We start from the raw sequence: 10,719 nt of genomic DNA, 5'->3' as shown, positions 1-10,719 counted from the left end.
AGGTTGCTCCTCAGACTGTACAACAGCTCAGGAAATGCCACGAGAAACCATCCGTCGTCTCATTAGGAGCATGCCCCGACGTTGTCAAGCATGCATACAAGCTCGTGGGGGCCACACAAGATACTGAAAAGCATTTTGAGTAGCAGAAATTAAGTTTTTGAAAAATGGACTAGCCTGCCACATCTTCATTTCACATTGATTTTAGGGTGTCTACACAATTGAGCCCTCTGTAGGCAGAAAACTTTTATTTCCATTAAAAGACTTGGCATCCTTTTGTTCCTAAGACATTGCCCTGTCGTTATTTGTATAGATATCCAACTTCATATTGAGATCTGATGTATCTAATGTGTTTCTTTAAAGTGTTCCTTTAATTTTTGTGAGCAGTGTATATATATATATATATATATATATATATATATATATATATATATACACACACACTGTATATAATCAAATATGTTACACTGTGGAATTACTTGTAAACAAGCTTTGAGCATAACATAGGTTCTCTCTAGAATTAAAATGAAAATGTTATCATCATGCTCCGGTTTCCTCTCACAGTCCAAAGACATGCAGGTTAGGTGCACTGGCGGTCCTAAATTGTCCCTAGTGTGTGTGCTTGGTGTGTGGGTGTGTTTGTGTGTGTATGTGTGTGTGTGCCCTGTGGTGGGCTGGTGCCCTGCCTGGGGTTTGTTTCCTGCCTTGTGCCTTGTGTTGGCTGGGATTGGCTCCAGCAGACCTCGATTACCCTGTAGTTAGGATATAGCAGGTTGGATAGTCTATGGATGGATGTTATCATCACTATTATTGTTACAACAATAACAAGAGCAAGGCCTGGATTGCAAAATGGGTGCATAGGAATAAGCACAGGCAATCACTTTAAATTTAAAGTTAACTTAACGCCATGTCTTCGGACTAAGGGAAGAAACTGACAGAAGAATACACGAAGAACCTTCCCTAATAATCGAGCTGGGGTCAAAGCAACTTGATGTGGCAACTGAGTGTATTATATTGTTTTTTTTTTTCCTATATTAATGTTTGGGCGGTATGGTAATGCAGTGGTAGCGCTGCTGCCTCACAGTTAGGAGATCTGGATTCACTTCCTGGGTCCTCCTTGCATGGAGTTTGCATTTCTCCCTGTGTCTACGTGAGTTTCCTCTGGGTACTCTGGTTTCCTCCCACAGTCCAAAGACATGCAGGTTAATGTGCATTGGTGATCCTAAATTGTCCCTGGTGTGTTCTTGGTGTGTGGATGTGTGTGTGTGTGCCCTGCGGGGGGCTAGCACCCTGCCCAGGATTTGTCCCTACCTTGTGCCCTGTGTTGGCTGGGATTGGCTCCAGCAGACCCCTGTGACCCTGTGTTGGGATATAGCGGGTTGGAGAATGACAGACTGACTGACTAAATTATGTTGTTCAACTAAACAATGTGAAGCATTAACACTCTTCAGTCTAGCCAATCTAATTCCATTACTGCCCTGTTAAAATTCAGTATTAGCTGTCTTTTTTACAGTAGCATCTTTATCATCAGCATTATTTTGACTACAACACCGAAATGTAGTCTGAATGCTGATTTCATTTTTAACAGATTTAATTTCTCAAAAAAAAAAAACAGGTTTATTTTCATCCAAATTGGTTTAGGAAGTTCTAAAAGGGTATGAGTGACTCCATACTTAAGACGACCAGACATTTCCTCTTTTCTGTATATTTAGGTGGCCCACCTTATTCTTTATAAAAAAAAAAATGTGTGCTGCATTTTAGGTATGGCTAGTCTTTCACTGTGGTAACTTTTGCAGACATTGCATCATAAATGATCCCACCAGCCCCCCTTCTCCCTTATATCAGTTCCTGGAGAATCTAGTCACCCTGTCCATGCTTGTCTTTGGCCCAGAAGGATGTTGATCTCTGTTACAAAGAACAAAAAAGAACAGAAAACTCTTTCTACATTTACTTTAAAGATGCTTTATTTGTTCATTAACAGCTTTTTTTTTTTTTTAAATTATGGATGCATATCTTTTATTGCCACTGTTTACCTTCAGTTTCATGTTAATAAAAAGATTAACAATTCATTAAGTTCACAGTTTCTAATTTTACAGTTAATATTTACATGATGACTAATGATTTAAAAAAAAACAAACTGTCAATTTTCAGAACTTACACAATGTACTTTTATGATTATCCATTTCAGTATGGAAAGAGTCAGCCCTGTATGTGGTGCAAGATTCAAAAAATAATGAACTCTGCAATTATTCAGGAAGAGAATCCAAAAGCAATATTCTACGTGCATTCATTAACTAATAATTGAACTGTTAAACTAAAGAGTTAACTGACTAAGCATCTAATACCAAAACTCTTAAACCAACAATTACACAGTGAACGAGTATGTCCAGTAGTGTAACTATCTGATTGATTGCTTAATTGAAGTTTGTGGAAAAATGTTAATCCCGCTTGTTCAACAAGTAACTAAATATGCTGATCAATTAGTGAAACTAATACTTTGTGTTAAAATAATGAAACGTTTAAAATTAATTGTCAGAAGAAATTAGGGTATGGAAAAAAAGTCACAAAGTTAAAAAAACAACTTCTTTAAGTATACATAAGGATTTTTTTCCCCCAATTTTTTTTGCAAGATTCCTAGTCTTGCATCTCTTGACCCACCAAGGACTCTGGCTTCTCAAGGCATGGAATCAGGAGTAGGAAAAGGCCAAGTCAGGTCAAGGAAGGGAGACCTCAGTATCCTCCCAGAGAGACTGATGCCTGGTAGTTTAGTGTTTCCAGGGTCCCCATCTTATTAATACTGAAAACAGGTAAAGGAACAAAAAGGATGCTGCATCAAATCCTACAAGATGGCACCAGGAGATTGTGCAATGCAGCTTTTCTGATCAATATTTTTAACTGTCAGTGGCAGATGTTTCAGAAGTTGTTCTTCCTAAGAGAGACACAGGTCAAAAAATGAAAATGAACAGAAGATGGGAAAACCAAAATATGGGCCAAGGTCAAAACCAAGAACCAGAAAGTGCCCAAAATGCAATCAAAAATGAGATGAATTTGAGGACAGGAATTCAGAAGAAGGGTTTTAGTTTGTTGCTAAGTAAAAAGATACTGTCCGTCAAGCTCAGATACCCTAGAATTAATCAAGGTTAGACTTTAAATCAACATTTGTTTCACGTTCCTAATGAAAACATCATTGACAATTCTGAAATAGGTGTTCATGACAGCACAGTGCTCAGGACCTGTGGCAGAAATAAAATGGCATTGTTGTAAACATTAAAAAGAACATTTTGTCAGGAGGCAAAAAACACAAAAGCCAACCTCAGTTTCGGAGTCCCTGCACTTCAACACCTCATAACAGATATAAAACAGTTCTGAATAATTGCTAGAACAAACACAAACACAGATGTCAGAGATCATAAAGAGAAGTGTTGTATGGCTGTTTATGGTATGTAAATGCTCAGCGGTACAGGGACACTAGAAGCCACTGTAGGCCTTTTCGAAGTAGCTCCTGAATGTGGAAATGCCAGATGAACAAGAAGTAAAAATCACTGGAAGGTTTTCACTTCCATCTCTTGATGCTGCATTTTGATTTAATGCAGAGTTGGGAGACAAAAGACAATTGTTTGTTAGCAGGCAAGAGAGACATGAGAGTCTAGAGGATGAAAAGGAAGAAGAGGAGGGTGAGAGATGGAATGAATTGGGGATGAAAATGGCTGGTCTTACAAATCAATCCCATACTTGTATATAGGCCCAGACTGGGCATCAGGGGGCTAGGGAGATATCACACTGGTCTGTGCATGTCGTTTAACTAAATTGTTTTGCACCATGTGTGAATATAACACAGAAAATTTACAGGATACAGGAGGAGAGTAGGCTAGAATATGCGATGAAAAGAAAATGGCCAAGAAGGGCTAAAAGAGAGCAAATTAACTTCTGATGAGACCCAGGAGTTGATGAGCAGAAATTGTTCAGCTGGCAAAAATATGTGTCATATGTTGCTATGTCCTTCTTTCTTACCACTGTCTGTTGACTGATGCCTACCATGTTGCTGGCTTTAGTTGCTAGTTCCTGCTGACCTTGTTTCTGACGCCTTAAACATCTACATTGTTGTATCTGAAAGTGCAGTAACAGGCATGTTAAACATTAGTATGCACATTGGTTTCATTCATTTTTTTTCTTTTGCAAATAAACAATTTTTCACAGTTAAACAGATATTTATTTTACTGGTAATTTTTTATTTTTAGGCAGAGTTATCTCTCTGTTCCTAACTGGGGCAGCCACTTCTACTATAGTGGCCATTAATACAAAATTTAAAAATGGGATCATTAACATAATATACATGTTTTTTAACTCCAGAAACTAGGATAGTTCCAGGTGCAAACACACCTGTGCAAAGCAGAAAACACCTGCATCTGGCTGTCCTTCTTCCATATAGCAGTCTGCTGGTCAGGCAGTGTGGTCTGCTGGCTGAAATGTTGGACTTTAAATCACAAGAATGCCATTTTAATGCCTGTTTCTGAGTCACGATGTACACTAGAGGCATTTACTTAAGCTGCTTGTACACCCATTGTAGAACACACACAAACAGTTTATCGAGGTTCAGTACTTACACAACATCTTTGAGTAGTGTGCACGAATGAAAGGTACTATATAACATGAATGTTTAATATTTGTTGAAGATTCTTATTGCTTGTCCTCTTTTCCTACAGTAGTTATCTTTTCTTTTGCATTGACTCATTTGTTGCTGTTCTCATGCTTGTAGTTCATCCCTCCCTGACAGTAATTTGCATCTGGGTATAATAGCCAAGGTAAAAAATCAACAAATTAATAAGAACTAAAAGATGTTGAAAAATTGACAGGGATAACCAATTTAAGGTTGCAAAACAGACCCATGAATTCTGACCTGAGAGTCAACAAGCACCTGCATCAAGCCAGTACATAACCCGAAAGTCAGAAGTCTAAAGAAAAAGCAGTGGTCCAAACATAACTAAACATCCATTCCCCTAACTAAACTAAATGCAAGTAAAAATTTTACAAGAGACTTCACTGTTTGATCCAAAACTTAGATCTCATGGGATGCCACCAACTTAAAATACCATGGGTGTCATGAATAGTGTTGAACAGTGTAATTCGCCCAAGTAAATTTGTCCGTAAAAATTCACCATGCTTATGTAAACTTTTTTCCTAGTACCCCATGATGCTTTGCAAAACCAATGTGACATCACAGAGTTCAGCAGCTATGTTGGATGAGGATATCATTACCCAATCTGTGCTACCTGCCTGACTCCGTTGCAGATATGCAGAGCTTTCGCACAAGCATACTATAAACGTACACAGCCTCACACTTTACAGAAGTGCCTAACTAGCTTTGTGCACAAATGAGTCATTTTACAGTATATGCAGGGCAGAGTGGTGGCTCCAAGGATAGGGATCCGCACTGGCAATCGGAAGGTTGTCGATTTGAATCCCGTAAATGTCAAAAGGAACTCTGCTCTGTTGGGCCCTTCAGCAAGGTCTTTAACCTGCAATTGCTGAGCGCTTTGAGTAGTGAGAAAAGTTCTATATAAATGCGAAGAATTATTATTACTATTACATTCATGTGTAATTTCACTACGTGATTAATACTGTAGCCAGATTTGCATCCCATGTATGAGGGGTACATTAGCTGGGTCTAATGAGAATATTATTATTATTGAATTGTTTTGCATGGTTTGGTATATGTTGTGTCTTCACTGCTGGATTAGGCATCCTATACTTCATACTCTGCAGTACACAACTGGTAGTGACATGGACAACCCCCTCGAGTATATAATGTTGATCCTTCCATCACTGACTCTGTGGGTGTTAGTTAGTCGTAGTGATAGCAGCTCAGGAGGTGCAGAGAGAGGGAGATAAAGGACTTGGAGCATTGTGGACCTGGAGTATAATTTAATCTCAAGGAGCACTGCTTAGCACTGCTGCTTCACTTTAAAACACTTTAAAACACTGCTGAAAACACATTACTTTAACATGGCCTTTTTATAACTTCACTTTAACTTAATACTGATACTCTGTATGTTCAATTCTTCATAATAATTATTCACAGTGGCTCCAAAATCCATACTGACCCCTACTCTCTTCTGTTTCTTTTTCCGGTTTCTTTGTGGTGGCGGCCTGCGCCACCACCACCTACTCAAAGCATCATGATGCACCAACATTGATGGACTGAAAGCCAGAAGTCTACGTGACCATCATCATCAGATCCTTCCATGAAAACCCTAAATACAAAGAGGACTGTTTGATTTATGTTAGGTAGATTGCCCAGAGGGGACTGGGCGGTCTCTTGGTCTGGAACCCCTACAGATTTTATTTTTTCTCCAGCCTTTGGAGTTTTTTTGTTTTTTCTGTCCACCCTGGCCATCGGACCTTACTCTTATTCTATGTTAATTAATGTTGACTTATGTTTATCTTTTATTGTGTCTTCTATTTCTCTATTCATTTTGTAAAGCACTTTGAGCTACATTTTTTTGTATGAATATGTGCTATATAAATAAATGTTGATTGATTGATTGATTCACAGCCCTGGTCAAATTTTTGGCCATGATAATCAGCCCAGCATGGTTGGCAGATGCTAGCACCAGCCCTAGTTAAATGACCATTACACAATTATAATCCACTCAAATCTAGTTCAGTTTCTCCTTCCCCACTAATTTCATTGAAATTAATTGAAACTCAGAGTGAAGTAAATTTAGTAGGGTTCGGTCATGATGTCACAGGTCATGTTCTGTAGTCATCTTGGCAAATGATGGCAACCACTAAAAAGTTAGCCATCAGAATTTTACACAAAATGGCAGTATGAGTGAAAATAACAGTAAATAAAATTTTGTTAACAGTATTTAATAGTATAAACTGCATAATAAATGGTTTAAATATTATTCCCAATCATCAGAGACCTTAAGTGTGATATGGTATACTGTACATCACACAGCATGACACCAATACTGGAAATCATGGCAGATCCAAGGATTTTCACTGCCTGCATTCTGTTAGGCTGCCTGAAATGGACTGTAACAGCCCTGCTGAACTCGGCTGTACTGTTTTCTGCTGTTTTAGACCTTACTCACCATTGTTTAAGGGAGCAGGCACATATTCAGAAATCATCACATGCAGGCAGTCAAAATGAGTTACCACAGTCTGAATATTTTTAATATCCTTAGTGTAGTAAAAAATGCAAATGATCTGAAGATGTCTCCATGAAAAACGCTGGCACCATTTAGTCATTACGTGTCTCTGGAGGTGAATCTCATCCACAGGTTAATAATTTCTTTCTTCTTACATGTGGGGCCAGTTCTCCAATACATTTTTCACATGACATAAATGGCAGGTTAATATGATGTCAAAACATTTCATTGGAATCCAGGTGACATTAACCCTGAGACTGTATGAAAATATCTGATTTGAATTCCCATACTCCTCATCAAAGAAGTCTTTATTTCTAAAAAAAAAATACAAATGAACATTATTCAAATGGAAGAAACTAAAATCCCAATCACACACCAGTTCTTTCTAAGGGGCCTTTGCACCCACACAAATTCTTGTCATTTTGCTGCTTTTGCAGAAGCTGTTCCATAAAGTCCTTTGCATGGAAAAGTGATGAAATTTAAACATTTTATCAACAATACGTGAGAAGTTTTTTAAACCATGTCGCTGCAAATTTGCATCCTGCTGCAAACATTGGAAACGTTATAGAACATCTTAAAGTAACTGCTGTAAGAATGGCTTACTTTGATTTAGTGAGTGGGCTAGGGCTGTAATTTAAGGGGCTGGACTGTAGTAAGAGTCTCACTTCTTCACTGTAAACAGAGCTAATCAGTTTCTTCCTTCTACTTTACACTTTGAACACTATTAGCTTTTACCAAAGACTGAGACATCTTGTTATCTAAAGGTAAGCTATTTTTATTTTATCAGTTATTTATTATTTCTGCTATGTAAGTTTAGTCAGTACTAAAATGTTTCTTTTGAGAAAATTGAAAATGAGTAGATATTTTTAACTGAATTAAATGTATCAGAAAATGTAACAGTACACATTTTGTAACATCAAGCACACAATAAAATATAATTTATTATAATAAACTTTTTTTTTGAATCAATAGATCACTATCAGATATTAAGGCAAGGAATTATATTATATTATATTATATTATATTATATTATATTATATTATATTATATTTGAGAGACTAAGCTTGCGACTTTTAGATTTTGTCACAACAAGTTACATTATGTACAAGACTAAACAGCATGTCAAAAAAATTGCGAAAAAGACAAATGTACAACTTATTATAGAAAAATATACAAATATAACACATATACTGTATAGCCATAAAATGTCTGTATTCAATATTGTAGCAGGTGAAATTAAAAACATAAATTGATACTATTAACAGAAATACTTTTTATGAACGCATGCCCATTACTATATGCCCTTATTCCTAACTCTAAAAATATTTAGCACTACACTGTAAGTTTGTATGTACAGCCATTACAGTTGCAAGGGAAATTTTTCTATTAGGGTGCAATAGTTTTATGTACTTAAATATTTGTTCTCCTCTTTTTGTATTGTCTTATTTTCCTCAGTATGGTACAGCACACTCTCAAACTGGCTTAAGGATCAGGATCATGGGATTCAAATTCTATCCAGCATAACTGGGTACAAGGCACAAACTAGCTTATGATGTGATACTAATCCATCACTGGGCTTACTCATGTATACATGATGTCAGTTTAGAATGTTTGGGTTGGTGCAAATGTGTCAACTCTACATCTACAACTCTCAGGAACCAGGCATTCAAACTTAGGATGCACGATCCATGAGACAGCATCACACCCCACTGTACCACTATGTTCCCCTTTACTTTATTATATTATATTATCCATCCATCCATCCATCCATTTTCTAACCCGCTGAATCCGAATACAGGGTCACGGGGGTCTGCTGGAGCCAATCCCAGCCAACACAGGGCACAAGGCAGGAACCAATCCTGAGCAGGGTGCCAACCCACCGCAGGACACAAACACACCCACACACCAAGCACACACTAGGGCCAATTTAGAATCGCCAATCCACCTAACCTGCATGTCATTGGATTGTGGGAGGAAACCGGAGCGCCCGGAGGAAACCCACGCAGACACGGGGAGAACATGCAAACTCCACGCAGGGAGGACCCGGGAAGCGAACCCGGGTCTCCTAACTGAGAGGCAGCAGCGCTACCATTATGTCATTTTCTAACCTGCTTAAACCAGAACAGGGTCATGGTGCTGGACTCTGTCTTAGCTAGCACAGAGCACAAGACAGGATCCAACACTGGACTTGGCACCAGACCATCACAGGGTGAACACACACACACTCACCCATGCACTAAACACACACTAGGGCCAATATAACATTGCCAATTCACCTAACCTGCATGTCTTTGGATAGTGTGAGGAAACCGGAGCACTCTGAAGAAACCTACACGCATGCAAACGCCACACAGGGAGGACTCAGGATGCGAAGTACTACCACTGTGACACCTTATATTATCAATGCTTCCATATTATTCTTACTCCAATACTGTCCCAGCAATACTGGTCAAATACAGGAATGAACAACCTCAGGGCACAGATATTCAGATACCCACACTAGCACATATCCAACCTGCTTAGAGATGACATTTAATGTAACATATATATCCTGGGGTTGTGGGATGAAACAGGTATACAGGTAAGAATACTACACAGACAAGGCAGTAATAGACAAATTCCATAAAGACTGTTAAAGGACTAGGAATAAAGCACAGTTCCCACAACCTGAGAAGCAACATTACTAACCACTGTTGCTGCTATAATATTATATTATATCCATCCATCCTCCAACCCACTATATCCTAACTACAGGGTCACGGGGGTCTGCTGGAGCCAATCCCAGCCAACACAGGAAACAAACCCCAGGCAGGGTGCCAGCCCATTGCAGTACACACACACACATCCAGGACAATTTAGGATCAGCAATGCACCTAACCATCATGTCTTTGGACTATAGGAGGAAACCCATGCAGACATGGGGAGAACAAGCAAACTTCATGCAGGGAGGACCCGGGAAGCGAACCCGGGTCTCCTAACTGCGAGACAGCAGCACTACCCACTGTGCCACTGTGTCACCCATATATTACATTATATTATTACCCTGCCTTGGGTTTGTTTCCTGCCTTGACCCTGTAGTTAGGACATAGCGGGTTGGACAACGGACGGATGGATGTCTTCTTGAGTGAAAATTCTTTGCACTTTGAAAATGTCACTTATTTGTCTATATTTTAGGTTCAGGGCAGAGAAACAATCTCTCTTAATTTAACTTTAAATGTAACCATCGTTGCATATTTTACATGCCCACATTTCAGCTCTACCATTATAGCACATTCCACTTTTACCATTGATATTTTCAGAAAATAGTTCTGTTGTTTCTTTCAGTCTAACCATTCTATCTTTCATCAACCCCACTTAATTGGATTTAAGATCATAGGATCAATCTGCTAGTCCATTGCAGGGCACACTCATACACACATCCGAATTCACTCATACTGGGCAATTTAGATGTGCCAATCAATCTTACATGCACATTTTAATGAACTGGGAGGAACTGGTATATTGGGGAAAAAATAAATATACATAGGGTAAAATCCACGGAAACAGTGGGTGGGCTGATTCCTGTAGC

The 10,719-nt window shown here is 38.7% G+C and overlaps 1 protein-coding gene across 1 annotated transcript in view; it reads left to right on the top strand.

The window, feature by feature from the left end:
- The first annotated feature begins 7,691 nt into the window (after positions 1 to 7,691).
- The window catches only part of LOC120542286 (cationic amino acid transporter 2-like), a 101,370-nt gene continuing 98,342 nt past the window's right edge, over positions 7,692 to 10,719 (top strand). Inside the window, exon 1 of the mRNA XM_039774621.1 lies at positions 7,692 to 7,915. The gene's annotated coding sequence lies outside the window, so the exon portion shown is untranslated. The remainder of the gene's footprint in view (positions 7,916 to 10,719) is intronic.

Source organism: Polypterus senegalus, chromosome 13 (genome assembly GCF_016835505.1).
Source record: "Polypterus senegalus isolate Bchr_013 chromosome 13, ASM1683550v1, whole genome shotgun sequence".
Taxonomy (NCBI): Eukaryota; Metazoa; Chordata; class Cladistia; order Polypteriformes; family Polypteridae; genus Polypterus; species Polypterus senegalus.
The sequence above is the reverse complement of the archived record's forward strand: the minus strand, read 5'-3'. Positions and strand labels throughout refer to the sequence as shown.